The sequence below is a fragment of the Streptopelia decaocto genome (assembly GCF_964273445.1).
Source record: "Streptopelia decaocto genome assembly, chromosome: 3".
Taxonomy (NCBI): Eukaryota; Metazoa; Chordata; class Aves; order Columbiformes; family Columbidae; genus Streptopelia; species Streptopelia decaocto.
Genome location: NC_138656.1, coordinates 84,120,945 through 84,138,630, shown reverse-complemented (window position 1 = coordinate 84,138,630; position 17,686 = coordinate 84,120,945). Strand labels below are relative to the sequence as shown.

Sequence of the window (17,686 nt, the reverse complement as noted above, 5' to 3'; positions counted from 1 at the left end):
AAAGCTGAAAGTATTATTTTGGCCTTTAGAGCAATTTTTAACAGAAAAATATAAAATGATGTAACAGAAAAAGAGCTCCTGTTTCAAGAAAATCTTTGAAACTATTCACTTTTACCAGCAACCTGAATCTACCTCACACCTCTGACCATAAATTCTTAATGCCTTTGTTAAAAGAGGAGGAAATCTGAGCTCAGTTTCCAAAAGATGAACATAAACATCATTTGTGGGCATTTTTGGTTGTAGATGCCAAACATGATTTAGATTTTGGAAATTACTGTTGTTTCTCTCATCACTGTTTCCTTCAACCAATTTGGAAGTAGATTACTGAGATACTTCTGCCATTCCTGTATCTGGTCCATACATACATGAAGGACTAGTATGTCTCATCATAGCATAACACTTAAGAAAATGTTGAATTTAAAGATACCTTATGGGTATTCATAGGGTTTGAAAGATGTTGTTGTAAACAGTGTACATTTATGGAGTCCACAGAAGTCACCTTTCACTTATGAAGTCCTGAAGTTGCAAGTGGTTGGAGCTGGAATGTATTGCTGAGAGGAATCACATAGGCTTCACCTGACATGCTCAACTCCAGGTATCTCGTTTTGGGTCCACTCATAGACTGGACACCGACTAGGTAGGTAGACTTCATTCTGAACCAGTATGGATGCTTTTTGGTTTTGGTGTGCTTATATACATTCAAAAAACAGACACGATACTGAAACATTAAGAAAACTATAAAGGCTACCTCAGGGAGTCAAGTAAAGGTTACTAAACCAAAGTTACCAATAAGTCTGAGAAACAGAGACCCTCATTTGGAAGAAATATAGGTCTGACATAAATATTCCGTCTAAAATATACAATGAACATGGACAATTAATAAAAGGTGCAAGAAATCTTTCCTAGAAATAAAACACAATCTGAAAATAAATATCTACACGCATGAGAAATTTTTGCAAATCTGGTAAGCATATATTGCATGGCAGAAAGACAAAGACTATCTGCAAAGTAAACCTATTCATCTTTCTTTTAATTCAACAGCTAGTCTAAGGAATCACTGCAGAATTGGATATAAATTTAGTAGTGGTATGGATTATGTGAGTAAAACATGTTCATGAATGACATCTTGAAAATACACTTACATGAATTAAAAATTAATATATTATGGAGTATTTTTCACTTTTACAGCCTGATCCAACTCCTCATGAAGACAAAAGAAATATTCCCATTCACTTGTGTGAGAGCTAGGCCAGATAGATACCAAGAAAATAACAACCCATGTGTTTCTGATTCCTTTGGTCTCTTGGTGGTGAAGGATAGTAACCTCTTTGACTAAAGAAGCACTACAAGTCTTGAAAGAGAGTAATCTCTGATTTACACCACTCTAGGACAACAGTCTGGCCCACCCTTGAGTGCCTGCCTTCTTAACCCCTTAACACATGGTACTAAGTAAGTCCTAAAGAAAAGCTGCTGAACTTGCACATACAGTAACTTCTAAAGTAAACTCCATGGCTGCCAAAAAGTGTATGAGAAGTAAGAAATAACTTACAATATGGCAGGTGTTACAGTGCAATAAGGGCATGTCTTAGGTACGTTATAAAGCACAGATTGAAGTGGTTCCAGGATCTGAGAGTTATTACTATACAGACAGTGAGGTTACTATTTAGATGAAATTCCTCCTACTATGTCTTCGAGCCAGTTTTTTTCCCCTTATTTGCTCCATTCACCACATTTAGATGCCACCATCTTGGATTTCCTTCTCTGAAAAGGAAATCCCCACTTCTCAGCTCGAAACTTGAAAAGCTTTCCGTCTTAGAAGGAGCTGCTGAGCCTACATCCTACACCCAGGTAACCTAAGCCATATGGAAATATGAACTGTTCACAACTTTCAAGTCCTCCAAAGCGGGCCAAGCTTAGGACCTAAGCCAGCACCATTAGTACATTAAGCAGCAGATGGCAGCGGTTAGTGGGAAAGTCAAAAGTCAAGGGAATGGGGAGAGTTGCCCAAGCACCCAAAAATACTTGTGCATTGAAGCACCACTCTTGGAAACCAGATGCTTGCACTACTTCTGTGTACATCTCTATGACGATGTCGACCCAAGAGGAGATGTTGACTTTTGTCCTGAGAGTAGGATGCTGTCTCCCAGCTACTGAGACCTGTCTCTGGCAGGATTCTGCCTCCCAACTAACAAGCCTTGTCTCCCAGCCCACCACAGCAATGGTCCCACACAGCAGCATAGCCCCTCACCAGGTCAGTATCCCCTCGGTGCCTGTGGAAAGCCCATCTTTAGGCAGGGCACATGCTCTGCAACCACAAAGAGCCAAGCTTCTGCAGAAATCTTTACTCAAATGAGTGGGACCTCATAGCTCTAAGAATCTGACATTTTAGCCCTTTTGAAAAACCTTACTCTAGATCATACAAAACTGGCAGTATTCACAAGAGTATAAATTAGGACTTCAAAAATAATTACTCCAAGAGTAAAACCCAGCCTTTCATTAAGCCATGGCTTCATCTGGCAATGGCAAAAAACAGAAACCAGGACCACATTGCCTCATCTCTAATGTGATACAAGAAATGTTTCGGACACAGTTATAGTCAGGATTTTGCTTCACAGGAGGAAATCCAAGATGGTGGCTGTGAAGTGACAAATTCCTGCTTGTGATGGGTTTTTCTGCTCGACTTAATAAGGTTGTTTATCTAGCCTGGCCTTCACATAAATTTAATTCCTGAACACACAAGGTCTCATATTTTCTGGATCAGTAGCACAGAAATCATGAGAAACACTTTTCATTTTAGTTTCCCTATAAGGGTACCAAGAATATGGAGTGATAAAGCAAAACTTGTCTTCTCAAACCTAGAATTAGCCTCCAATTTATATAAAAACATCTCTTTTAACTTGCTGATAGAAAAACTATATACCTTTCAGATCTAGGGTTTTGTTGGTTTGAGCTTCTTTATTTCTCAAGGCAGCAGAACTGACTCCCCTCCCACTCCTCCAAATGAGTGCAAGGTCATTAAAATATGTAAGGATTTAGCCCAGGGCTTGTTTTGGGTAGAGAGCTGTTAGTTTTTTGAAGTCATTAAGGTGGTCATTCCTTCTATGGTGTTAACCTTTCCTCCTTGCCAGAGATTATTCCATATCAACATCTCTCTTCTATCAGAGAGCTGCTTTATTAAGTCTTCTAAATCCTTCTCATCCAGGATTTCATCTTCATTTGACTTGTGATTAATAGTCATGGACTAGCTAATACAGAGGTGGACTCTCTTTTGCAACTTTGACTTGCTTCCTTTTTTTTAATCCTTCACTGTGCCAAAAAAATTACTTTGAAAGGTATTTGGAAGCTTTTTGACTTCAACATTTTTCAAGGTGTCAGGCTGGGACTTTCCCCAAAAATAGCAGTAGTTAACTTAGCTAGCTATCATGTTTTAAATGTTTGTTATATTTTTTAAGAGGTTTTTTCCTTTCTTCTGAAATGTGCCAGAAATATGGGGTTTCTGTTCCATAAAGTGGTTCCTCTCACTTTTATTTTCTTGGTTTTTTGTGGGAAACTCTATGAACAGTGGTTTGGGAAGACGGGAAGGAGGCAGAGCAAATAGTAAGCACAAATAAAGGAGAATTTCCTCATTCTTCCCTTGGAAAACTGTGTCTCCTTTGTTTCTGGCTTTCTGTAAGGAATAGAAAAAAGCCACTTAAATTAGCAACAAAGTCCCATCCCAGCAGGGCAACTGATACAGCTCAAAGCATGACAATTGTGTATGTTATGAAGATGAGACCTGCTCAGCTTAGTGGGACTTTATCTTAGACTTTAAAAGGCAAGGGGTTGCCCTGTTCCTGCAAGCAGCTGTGTGCAGATGGTGATATATTAAATTTGCCTACAAGAGTGTGAACTGTAAAGCATACAGTAAATCCATTTTGGATTTTAAACACTTTAAAAAAATAATTATTCTTGTTTTCACTCATACTGGCAAATTTTTGCCCTTCGTGAGCTTCACAAGTCAAATCAGGCAAGCAGGACACAGTTTATTGTTCAATTCCAAGTGACAAAGGGTGAAGAAAGCATTTGTCATTGCACTAAAATATGGGAAGGGCTTTGGTTCCTAAGACTTCAGTGTAGTCGGTGGATAGAGATGGCAACTCCCAGCTCAAATTGCAGGTATGTGAAAGCACTCTCTGGAAAAAGGCCCTTTTTTCTCTTCATGACTTTGGAAAGAACCCAGGTAGTGAAGATAGATGTAGATAAACAACGGCTGTACAAAAAACTTTTGTTTTCTTGTTTTTGTCAGTCACTGCTGTAAGGAGCAAAATGCTCACACACACACACGCTCCCATCCCCACTACTACAATTTACAGAACAAGTCCCAGGAAATGCAAGAATCCCCTGAGAAACCTGGAGTTGGGCCAGGACCCTGAGACTTACATGCGTTATATCTATATGTTTTACAAAGCAAAGGTGTAGAGGCTTGCACAGCATCAAGTATATAACTCGGCTACTACGGTGTTTTCAGTAATATGCATGCAAGGAAAACTGTGGCTCACTTTATTTCGGTGCAGCTTACACTGGGCATGCGTTTGGGGAATATTGTAGGAGAAAGAGAGCCATAGATTCCATGCTTATGCTGGGATTGTGTGTCATCTCATGCAGCAGCTCTGGGGCATTAACTGACATGGTGTATCAGGTTAGGTTGATAATTTACCACTTGGTTCTGGTTGAGCAGACCTGTGTGCCCAGGGTGGAGATTGGTGACAAACAGGGAGGCTCAAAGGGACAGGATTAGTTGCTGTGTGATCAGTGGGATGGCACTTTTACCGCAAGATGTACAGACTTAATTCCTGGATCTGCTCTGAATCAGAAGCTACATCTGGAAAGTAGCAATACAAAGCTGACTCTCCAGGGATGCCCATAGCAATGAAAGCAGGCTTGGATGACAAAATGACAGATACTGGCAACTTGGATGGGATATTACTAGAACGGGAGAAAAACTTAAAGGATATAAAAATACCCGCTTGTTTTAATGAGACACTCCAAGAGACTGGGAAGACTTTCCCTCACTCCAAATGAGTTGAGAATTACCTTGTAGGCAAAATTATCAACAAGGGCTCCTTTACCAAGGTGATGGAGGGGCTGCACATACCCACATGGGAGAAGGTAAGCTCCTAATGAAAGGGTAGCACACACTAGGAACCACAAGTATCCTCACACTAACTTATGTCAGAAAATTTCAGACCAATTAATATGAAAACCACAATCTATTCAGTGAATTATCCTCTGAACCTTTTCCTCATAAATTAATCTCATAAATTGAGTTTATTGCTCATATATAATCAGTCACATGTGTGAACATGTATTAAGAGCAACTGTATTCATAATTATAAAACAGTATAGACAACAAAGATATCTTCCTTCTGAATGAGAATAGGACAATGGCATAAGCACAATTTCAAATCTGCTTTGCCTGATAATCCTCATTGAGTAATTAGTGCCATGTATCTGACCTTTAAAGCAATGGACGACACATTGAAAAGGAAGCCACTCCAACAATCACCATTTATACGGCAGGACACAGATAACATCTGTTATCTCTAGCTCAGTTGGGTTAAAATAACATATTAATACCAGCAGATGTAACTGTGAAAAGGTGGATTACTCTCGAGTGGCTTTTTGGTTTTTATTTTTCTTGTGGCTTCAGTAGCTTCACTGACTGACTAGTTTCTCAAACTGCAAAGAGCCTAATCCCAGCCCATTATTGCCAGTATCTTGACTGGCTTTTAGACCAAGTCAGAAGGGACCATGTTAGAAAAAAAGATGTGGCACAGTTACCAGTCCAGCATGTAAGGATTTTTTGCATTTGAGAACATTTCAGATATGCATATTTATTAACATAATCAAAGGGATAGATATGTCAGAATTCAGCCTGCCTGTTTTGGCCTTCAAGAGAAATAAAAAGCATATTCTTCCATCAGGAATGTCTCCCTCTGTGATACTGTTTATCAACATCATGTCAAAAACAGCTTGTCTCACATGTCTGCTTACTCCCCATTTTTTAAAAAATTAATCTACATTGCAAAGCTTGTTGCCAATTTGCATATACACTGCAATTTAGGTAGCCATAAAAGTCATTGACAAGAGGAAAGCCAAGCAGGATTCTTACATTTTGAAAAACACAAAACGTGAGTCATGAATACACCAGATGATTAAGCACCCCAATGTTGTTCAACTATATGAGACCTTGGAGACTGACAACTCCTGATACATGGTGATGGAGCTGTGACTCGGCGAGGACCTCCTGCACAGAATTTGTGACAAAATTAGGCTGCTGGAAAGTGAAGTAAGGGGGTACACCAGGCAAATTCTGTCTGCAATAGAGCACCTGCATTGCCAGTGGATTGTTCACAGGTGAGATGTTTCCCTGTTTCCAAACAGTAAGAAAGCGTTCAAGAACGTACAGTGCTTTTCCTCATTGACAGCATCTCTTTAATTTTCCCTCATAAAAACAGGGATTGCAAAGAAGGCTATTTTGTCTCAGTCCATCTTAATAAAGCATCTTATTCTCAGTAGTGGTAGAAGATAAGCTGTTATGCACTCCTTGAGGAGTAAAACAATAAAGTTCAGGGATAAGAGCTGATAAGTGCAACAAATCAATGCCACAATCACTGCAGTATTAGGTGGTGACAAACATACATGTAATTCAAGTATTTCAGAGTGGCTATGCATATAAATATTGATTTCATTTGGTTGCCCACAACATATTGAAATAAATACACATCACTCAGGACAGAAGATTGAGGAATCACAGCAGGGGACGTGGTCCTGTGGGTCCAAATCTGTGTCAGGTCACTGTCCTTGCATACTGGTTTTTGCATTACAGGGACAGATCATTATTTCAGCCACTGCTAGAGGAACCTGAACAGCCCCCCCACAAAGGGAGTTGATCTTCTTCCCCCCACCAGGGATCTTGGTGCATATGCCAAGAGCAGCAGAATAAAGATTTCCATTTTAGGTGGGAGAATAGGCAAGAAGCAGTTTTCTCCACTGTTTTTCTGTGTTACTTAATAATTCATGATCAATCATATCCTTAATTTTAAATGGCAAAAGCACTCATCAAGAAAGCCCCCAGGACCTAACAAATAATCTAATTGACTGTATCATTACAGTAACCATGAAACAAAGAAGCTATGAATGTGATGGCTCAGCATTTACAAGTGCTTTGTGACTTGAAACTGTTGCAATCCAGCACTTAATTATATTGGATTTGTTAAGTAACAAGGAATGGACAAGAAGGAAATAGTCAGTATCTGACCTAGAGAATTGAAACAAACAAAAACTCACCAGAAAATAAACTCAAGGGCCTTCACCTGTTTAGTTCAGTCTGATATCCCTGCCTTTTTGGTTCCCTAACTAATCTGTTTTACAGCATTTCTTCGGTGCTCACAATCATAACATTTATGTTCTTCCCATGACAACATTCCTCATGAATTTCTCAAGCCCTCTTCCTTTTGTTTGGAAACAACTCTTCCCAGTGAGGACAGGAGTAGCCTGACTTCTCCTATTTTTATCTTCTCATGTTGGTTTCATTGTGCTGGGATAGTTTTGCAAGAGAGGAGGGTTTTGTTGTACACCCTGAGAGTAGCCAGGTACAAAGTGGAGAGACTTGCTCTACTACCAAACCCCCCTAATCAAAGGAAAATTAATCCCTGGCTCTCAAGTGCCTTGTCACAGGGCTTATGGAGCTGCATGGTCTGACAGCAGCCCAGCCACCTCACTAAGTCTTCGGCATAGCTTCAGTGAGCAGTGCCTCTACTCCTGACCTTCTGCTAGCTTTGAGATTCAGAGCTGTGGCCTTGACCTCATAGCAGAAGCAGGCTGAGAAGGATCTGGAAAGGCTTCCCTGCTCAGCTCCAGCTGCAGTGATTTATAGCAACTCGTTCCAGAGGTTAAACTGAAGAGGATAATTGTGGGTGTATCCACTTCTGAAAAGAAGGCATCAATGTTTCCAGAAAGATGAGCATAGAAATAGGAAAGTTACCTCACAAAGTCAGTCTGATTTTCTCATCTAAGCACTGAGCAAAGCTCGACTCTTTGCATTGCTTTAACACAAGGAAAGGAGGTTCCCAAGCTGCCTTTTGGGAACAGCTGTTGCTCCACAGGGAGGGTGCTGGTAAAATCACTCCAGGTATCATGGTTCATGAGATGGATAATTGTGTGCCAATGCTTCAGTCTATGCCTGGAGCCCCTTTATTTTGCTAGAATGGAGGTGCCTGGTGATTGCAAGGTCTCATTCCTCAGTGATGAGCTCAGGAATTTGCTAATTGTATGTATTTTTGCTCAGAAGTGTCTTATGCGTATCCCTGATTTTTAACCCTGGGATATACCTCAGAAAAACAGTATTTTCCATTAACTTAATAATGTACTTGATGAAAAACTGCTCAGTTTTGTAACTATTTTTAGTCCAAAGTAACATCACTCATCAGAAACCCTGTGTTATTTTTTGACAGCTATTTTGTTTCTTGAGCTTTTTCTATTCAGCACTAAAATTAGCACTGATCCAACAAATCCTTATGGCTTAAATTAAGCCTGAGTCTACTTTTCATAGTAATGGTAGTACCTTTCTTGTCCATGCAATATTAAGGTTGATTTTGATGCCATAGTTGCCAAAATGATCCAGAAGATGGAACATTGACTTGCTTATTCTCCCAGCACACAGCATTGTATCGTGCCAGATATAAGCAGGCTCAGGCACAAGATCAGGTTCAACAGCTTCACAAGCTAACACTCGTCAGCTGAGCTCTGCTAACTATCCCTATGCCTGCTCTAGACATGGCCAAGTGGTGAGGTAACGCATCTGAGCTTCAAAACCTCAAACAAAGACATATAAGCTAAATCACATTACCTTACAATTGGATTTGGCTAGCACACGCACAAACTCAGCTACCAGCTCCTAAAGCTGGCACTTGCTAAGTGACAGTAATTTGCTTGTATGTATAGGTTCTAATTTTTCCAGGGAATTTTTTCTGGATATTTTCCCCTCTCCCATATAAATATGTCATATATCTTTTTGAATCACTACTGGACCAAAGACATGGAGAAGGATCACAAGCTGTCCTGTCTGAAGGCCCCTTGGGAATGAGGAAATATTCATGAGTTGCTTAACTTGCAACATTTCTTGGAAAGTTTCCTTTGGGCAAAAATAAAAAAAAACAAAAAACAAGATGTATCTTCAGTGCAAGTTAACATCTGACACTATGTAAACTTTAATAGTGTCAATTATCACTTTTTTCAAGCAAAAAAGCATAAATGTTTTTAACTACATGAACATTCATCTCAGCCTGTAGAAGAGCAGTTGTGGCAATCCAATGTAACAATATTTAATTATAGTGTAGTATAAGTCATCAGGGTGCACTGCAGGGTGCTAAATCTGACAGAAATGTCAGATTTCCAGTGGCCTGAAACACAGCTAGTTTCAAACCACACAGTTTTAGTGCACAGGGTTATGTCACAGGGACAGACCATGAACAAAGTTATCTTAAATCTAACTTCTAGCTTTTGGGCACTGGCTTATTTGCCACTCCAGAAAACATGCTATTCAAATTAAAACTGATTAAAAAGTTATCATTCAAACCATCTCCATCCCATTCTCAGCCTGAGGCAGCAGAGGGTTTCGAGCACAATGCTGTCCCATCCAGAATCACAGATAAAAAGATGGTCCCATAAAACCACCCATTGGGACCACCAGGTACCCCTGCAGACTTCAACCCCTGCAGTATTGCAGTGCTGTTCACGCAGCACCAGCCCTCCCAGCTCTGCTCCTATCCTTGTTCCCATCCCTCCTTCTGGTTTGGCCTCTGATGTCTCTGGGTTGACAAAAGTACCTCATGAATTCAGAGAGGGTGGGAGGAAAATCCACATAGCCGCAGCCGCTTCTGAAACTTGCTCTGTTCCCCCGTGCTGCCTGCAGAGCGGAGGAAAGCCCCCAGCAGCACATGGGAGGCCATGATGGGAGTCAGCAAAGCATCGCAGGCTCCTGGACTGCCTCCCAACACCCAAATTACACTGGCTGAGGATTCCCCCGCGCTGTGAAAGATTTCAGCCGCCACTTCGGGCGCTCCCTACAGTGGAGCAATATTCTGGCTTTTGGTTTGAATTTGTAGGGATATAAATGTTCCCACAATAAGCAAGTAAGCGCCTGAGCCAGCTAACAGCATTTCTCCTGTGGCTCTGAATGACATCCTCCTGTGAGGGTGGCTGATACTGGTTGACCTCGTTTACATAAACATCACTACAGAGTTGTCTCCACCTTCAGGGTATCTTTCCCCAACCCAGCTTTGGTACACAAGATCTGACAATTCCCTCCTCATCTTTTGTATCTCTCAGGCAGGATTTATTCAAAAAGAAAGCAGAAATACTACAGTCCTCAGTACTTCAAGCAAAGACAAAAACACTCTGGGTCCAAGTACACACAAGTTTATTTTTTATGCGAAAGAAGAAATAAATGTTATTCTTTTTTTTCTTTTTTTCTTTTTTTTTTTTTTTTTAGGATTAATATATCAGTAGAATGGATGATTCCTAAAATGAATTGTCTATTTAAAATAGAGAAAGCTTCCATTTTTCCAAGTTAAAACTTCAGGAAGGAATAAGGATCTTGTTACAATTGTAGGCAGAGCTGAGCAGAACTATTGTTATTATTTCAATTAAACTTTGCTAAAAACTTCCTGCAAATGGTTAGCTGGGACACCAGGCATCTTAAAGTTTGCTTTCTGTCTTCATTTCAGGGACCTAAAAATTGAAAATTTTCTTCTTGATGAGAACAACAGCATCAAAATCGTTGGTAGGTGCATGTTATTTGTGAAGCTTGTTTTCAGCTTTTTATTTTGTGTGGCTTTCAGTGACAGTTCAGCTACCATTTAGACAGCATATTTTATGAGTGAGCTTGTGATTATTGAATAAACATATTTGAGCTCTTAGAATAAATAAGTTATGAAGTATAGCTTAACAGCTTGTTTATTTGAGCTTTTAACTAAAACATATTTTCAAGAGAACAAGGAAAACAATTTTGCCTATTGTTTTCCCTTGTGTATTGCTGGACAAGCAAGAAACAATTACAGTTTTTATGTGTAGAAAGCTGTTTCTTCCAGCAGAAGTGATTTGTAGACAAAGAAATAAATCTTTTGGGGTGAAATGCAGGTATGGATATATTAGCTGCTGTCAAGTCATTACTCCAGCTAGAAACCTCATCATTTGGTATGTGTAAAAAGACTGTTTTGGTCATTAACAGAAACCTTGGTAGGGCTGTGAAGCAAACATTTATAAAAATGAGGGAATTTGCACCAAGCAGTTAACACAGCTCAGAGAAACATTAATTTTATTCTATGGAAACCGCACAGAAAAGTCCCTGCAAGGGAAGCTCACTTTTAGACACGCCACATGTTTAACCCAGTGTTTCCCAAACTTTTAAAAGCTTAACACCTCTGAGAAAAAAGGCACCAACTCTTCACCCCTGTTTTATAGCCAGCCAGCCCTTTACAATCACACCTTTTTCTTCCCTCCCCCTCGCACACATACACATATTCAGAGAAAAAGGCTTAAGTTACCCCAGGTTTACAATGGGCTAAAGCGCACCCAGCTGAACCAAATGCCGTAGCTCATTAAGCTGTGCAAATGCAGCTGTGTAGCTGTGGTGTTGTACCTGCATACCCTTGACTGAAGCAAGCTAAAATAGCTAAACCAAAATCAACCAAACAAGACCCATGGATGGGTAACTCCACTGTTATTCTTCTGCTAATTCGTGGCACACTTATTTGAACTCTAATTGGCATCCACAGCTGAGACCTCACCAGATGATAAAGCCAGATGCTGTTTTCATCTTTCTCCTATCTTCAGCCAATTGGTAAAGTTAAACTATTTTGAGAAGCTACTAACATTTCCTTGCCTTTATTTTGTGACTGTTAGATTTTGTACTGAGCAATACTGCAAAATTTGAGGGTCTCTTCCAGGAGCTTTTACATACTCAGTGTGGAAGCCCAGCTTATGCTACCCCAGAACACCTTACTCATAGGAAATACAGTCCAAAGGTGGATGTCTGGTCCACGTAAGTAGACCTAAAAATATACTTACCAAAACACTCTCAGCACTGAATGGTTTAGGCAAGACTTTGATATAAATGATCTTGTGACATTCTGCTTTGGGACATCAGCAAGGAAAGTGGAGATATGTCAGAGAAGGGTTGCCAGGAAAATTTTTAAAAATAAAAATAGAAATGCAAAACAAACAAACAAAAACCCCACAGAACAACAACAAAAAAACCCAAAACAAAACAACAACAAAGCAAACAAACAAACAAACAAACAAAAAACACTAAACCACCACAACCTCACCAGTGTGAAAAATGTATTTTGAAATGTTTATCCATTGAAAAACGCTGGAGAAAAAAAATGAATGAGCAATACATATGCTATTCTGGAGTAACCCTGTGGCAAGGTAAGTCAACAAAAGATAGAGCATCTGTATATAGGAACCTTTTCTGAAGCATCAGAGAAAAAAACTTGTACATACCAACCCCCTCAGATGAACACTCCTGTTCTTTTGGCAGGTTCAGCTGATATCTGAGTAACTTCTGTCAAAAATCAGTGTATCTCTTTGGAAGCCCTGGGCTAACAAATGAGTATTTTCTGTCTAAGGCATGTTTTGCCAAAAGAAGAAATCTAAACAGGAAAACTGAGTCTTGAGGACACACCAATGGACACACAGACCAAAGACATAGCTATAGTAGAGCGATGAAAACTTCATTCACACCTTGGGCTAGACACTTTTATCAGATTACGATTAAAAATTTGGAGCTATTTACTTCATAGGTGGCATAAACCTGAATGGACTTAATTTTCTTTGTTCATTACATCTACAGGATATTTCTCGTATAATAAATAAGAAAGCAGAGGGTGCCATCAGAAGAGTAATTTTTCACATAAATTATTTCAGACTTCTCAACTCCATTTGCAGTTTGCAATTCTAGCAGTCAAGTTTGGGTTTTCTTTATTTCTTTTGAGAGTTTTGGATGAAGCTGGGGAAATGATAGCATAAAATCCATTTTTCTATCCTCTGATCTTCATAAATAGAAGAGCAGCTCTCCATGTCTATCATTTGTTCAAAGGCAGTCCATGTTTATTTATATGTGTAGGTACCCACAAGGCAGCTTCTTCTCGGCTATTTTGATAGTGATGGTATGCCCATATCTGCATGTTCCCTGTGGGACATGCTTTTTTAAAGCCCATTTCTAAGAGATATGATTCAGGAAGTAGAAGTTGTGTTTGTGTAGTGTAGATTAAGCCAGATCTTCATCTAAAGTATTAAGATTAAAAAACCCAGTCACTGGTCAAATGCAGTTTTGTCCAGACTCTTTCCACACATTTGTAGTTGCAACCATGATTCCCTGCAGTATCTGAACTAACAAGTGGTAGGGTAAACATCCAGCTATTTAAGCCAGTGACAAAAGCCCATGGATTTCTAATAGCTCACAAGGCTTGTAAGAATAATTGGACTTTTTGTCTTCGAAGTGCAATCTCCCATCCCACCCCACAACTGTATTGACCTAATGGACCGTCATGTTCTGCTCCTGTCCAACACACAACACTGCATTTGATCCAAACCCAAACCACCTCATTCTGGACACCCACCCAAAGGAACAGGAGGCCTGGATGTACAGAGCTGCTCTGAATTGGGTTGTCCCACCCACTCAGCCAGCTGCGAGAATACAGAGTCTACTTGAGCGGTTCCCAACAGTCTTTACCAAACTGCGTGTCTACAGAGGACAAAGTGTTTAAGTTTGATATACAGAGTTGCTGCTACCTACATAAAGGCATCTGATTCAGATGTCTAAAGCGGAAGCTTCACATTCCTATATGCTCAAAAGTGAAAGAGGATTTATGTACACATAAATAAATAAAGTACATTATTCCTCTCAAGACCTACTTCTTGCAGACATTCTATATATTAGGTTTTTGAGCTAACTATGATTCCTACACCTCAGCTTCCTCTAAATTTACAGGGTATATAGAAAGTAAAGGATGAAGGGACAAATTGTACCAAATTACTGCCATATAAGTCTGGATTTCAAGAGTGCTAGTCTGAATTTATGTAGACATAACACAGACGAATCAGGTCTAGAGGATGCTGTCAACATTTAAATAGGATTATACTTAATTCACATTTCAAATGCCTGAATGAAGGGAAAACAGTAACTTTAGAACCACTTACTGAGTTCATTCTGTTAATAAACCTCATATAACAGGTCAAGGGCTCTACTAAACTTACATATGGACCTTGGTGTTTAACACAGACATATTCTGCATCTTAGGCATAAAACATATTTGGAATTTAAATCTGAGTTGTTCACATTATCATAGTAGAAAAGGGAATTTTGATGGACTAAAATATTAATTAGAAAGATATTTCTATTGTCACTAAGTAAGTAAAGGATTACAGATTAACTAGACTCCAGAATCAAAATATTTCAGTGTAGTGGAGAAATACTGATTGAAAGCAGCAGGAGTTGTTACAACAGGAACTAAAAAGCCCTATTCAGCCAGAAGCACATTCAGAAAACCAACCAGATTCAACTGCAATATGGCTAAGTCTCCTATGAGGCAACAGTGAATTACCTAATCATGATGTTTTTGCATAAGATTTTAAAGATTCTTTGGAGGACAGGAGAGTGATTAGCTTTCATGACCATCTGAATTGAAGAAATAGCTGCTGTATTCAAACAAATCCAAATAGTCTAGTTGTAAAGAAGAGTATTAGTCTTATAGTTAATAAACTTCCAAGTGTAATATACCACCAGATTCCACCTACAACTAACTACTAAGAGCATTACTGTTAACTAGCTACAATTCGAACATAAGATTTTAATAGAGATTTTAGGACAGCAGCTCCATCCATTCCCAAAATACCCATATCTTGGGGATTTCCCCATCCACTAGACTGATGAAAATAACTATTTCCAGTTTAAAGCACCAATTGTGTTTATCATCACCAGCAATTTAAAGTGCATGGTAGTGTTTACAGTGTTGAAAAGAAAAATTTATTTGATGTTGCAATGACATTAGAGACCCATTTGCACTGCATGTTACTTCCACTCATCAGAGAATATTCAGGGGCCCTTCTCTCGCTTCAACTCCAGCTACATTTAATCCATGTGTTATTATGTATTATAGAATGACAAGCCTTGTTACTTCAGTCAACTCAATGTTGTTTCATTGCAGTACATTTCCTTTGTATCTCTGGTTGGTTGGTTGGTTGGTTGTTTTTGCTTTCGTTTTAATCAAAGGATTAATCAGTCAAGTTTTGGAAAGCATTACATCCAAAGACTCGATTTATCAGGAGGTTTGGTAAAGTGCGAAGAGATTGATCTCCCCCAAAATTTAGCCACTTAACAACCAGTCACCTGGGTGATACCAGGCAGTTAGTGTCCTGATATTGTCAATGTGAGGAGACAATTCATCTCCTGAGACCCTTAACTGTAGCCTAAAATAGCTGTCTGTCCCTTTCCACTGATAACTACTGATACTTAGGCTTTAGATGGTTAGACAAGTCCTAGTCAAGAGTAATAAAAAGCATTTATGCATAGGTGACTCTTTCAAATGCAATCCAATGCAACATTTAGAAAAAGGTGCCACCATCTTCTCATGTTTTTTCAATGGTGCCACCATCTTTTCATAGGTTTTCAACTGTTTGAAAATATTTTAAAAAAATGTATTTGCACTCAGCACTAACAGATTCGTTTCACAGATAAGGTCGTCATCATCTGCACTAATGTACCAACCAGAACAATCACATTAGAACTGCTTGATTTCCTAAAATGACTGTCTTGACTGAGTTCAGTAGAGAAACATCAAAGGGTGGTGAAGAGAAGTGCTGTTGTGGTGGCGCAGCTTAGCTGGAGCAAGGAAGTACCCTGGAGAGAGTTCTAGGAAACCTTCCCATTTGTAAACTCAGGACAGCTAAGCAACTTTTCCAAATGTTGGTACTTCTCCAAACTGAATGGCAAACCTTCACAAAGTTTGCTGATCACTGCTAGCAAACTGTTAGTCTTTTGCAAGGCTTAAAGTTTTAAGTCTCTCGCCAACAACAAGTTGTTACCAAACGAATGCCTTCTAGGCGTAAGTCACACCTAATTTAGCAATGTGAGTAAAGCAAGAAGAACTGAATTAATATTTGGAACAAGATCTATCACATCAGTCCCAGCTCTGTGTTGTCACTCAGCCTCCAAGCCGAAGTGCTTTATTCTGATGGGTTGGGTACACTACACTGACACTCCAATGAGTTTATTTTAAAAATAAACAGCAGGTTTCCACTTTCAACACTGCAGGCTTTACAGTCACTCACTGTACAGTCTGTTTTATGCGCACTTCCCACAACATTCTTTTCTAGATAAAATGGCATTTACACAAAGAAAAAAAGGTGTAAGATTTCTATTCCATACAAATCACTGCTTAGAGGTAATTTGTAACCTCGATCTTTATATTGAAGGCAAATCTCTGAAACTTGACTTATAGCTTTATTTGATTAAAACCAAAATATTTATTCACATTCTATTGAGCTCTGACATTTGTCTTTTTATTTGACAGAGGTGTAAGCATGTTTGCTATGCTAATCGGCACATTACCTTTCTACAGTGGAACCTTTTAATATCAAGCAACGACATCAAAAGATGTTAATTGGAGAAATCAGCCCTATTCCATCAGATATCTCCCCTGGTAAAGAACTCAATTTTTTAGAAAGAATACTCAGGTCTAAAAGGTCTAGCCCTTGTAATAAAGTGAATTTAGCAATAAAAGCTAATAGCAATACTCTGGAAAATAAGAGGTACCTTTTCCAGTTACTTTGCTTGCATTTAGGAATAACTTTTGTGTGCCTTAGGCGAGATCTCTATATCTTAGGCTCATAGGAAAAAAAATAACGTTGTCTCTTCAAAAGACCACTATTCTTGCTTATTATTTACAGGGGCAATAAAACGTACATTGCTTTTACATAAGTGGAGCAGCTGTGCAGTAAATGAGAACACCGTCATGTTTAGTATGTCCCATGCTGTGTGTTACAGCCAGGCACACTTTCCTGGTTTTGCAAAAAACAGCTATCAAAACCTCAGATAATTTTTCCTGAGGAGCTTATCTTTTGGCTACAGACTGAACCCACAACATTGATATAATTAAAGAAATGGGAGGGCTATTTTTGTTAAGAGTCTGTTTGCATTTTTCATGAGAAACAAATGAAATACAACATTTCCCACTGAATTTTACTGATAGTCTTTAATGCCTATGGAGTCTTTCAGGACAACTGGGAAAAATAGTTTTCAAAAGCTGTATCCTGAATTACAGACCGTGGCTCTAAAACTCAGAAGTCATGAGTCAGAAGTCCAAAATTTCCTTCCTCAAAGCTCAAAATTCTGTTGTTTTACAATGATTCCTATACACTTCAGGCTTTAGTTCCTATTTTCTCACCACATGGACCAGCATCTTCTCTGTTGGCTTGGGCCCCTTCTCACAGCCATTATTGTGCAGCTTTACTGACCAAGTCTGAAGGCAGAGCAGAATAAGACATGTTTTGCCCAGCATGAGTTCAGATCTCCCATCGTTTTGAGCAGCTTTGCTCTGATGTTAGGCAAGAATGAGCCTAGGAACCAAGATTAGCCTCA

At 39.2% G+C, this 17,686-nt stretch overlaps 1 pseudogene across 1 annotated transcript in view; it reads left to right on the top strand.

Moving 5' to 3' along the window:
• The first annotated feature begins 4,896 nt into the window (after positions 1-4,896).
• The window catches only part of LOC309438054 (hormonally up-regulated neu tumor-associated kinase-like), a 28,012-nt pseudogene continuing 15,222 nt past the window's right edge, over positions 4,897-17,686 (top strand). Inside the window, exons 1-5 of the transcript in view lie at positions 4,897-5,148; positions 6,104-6,396; positions 10,770-10,825; positions 11,947-12,085; positions 16,620-16,748. The product of the transcript in view is annotated as a hormonally up-regulated neu tumor-associated kinase-like (transcript). The remainder of the gene's footprint in view (positions 5,149-6,103; positions 6,397-10,769; positions 10,826-11,946; positions 12,086-16,619; positions 16,749-17,686) is intronic.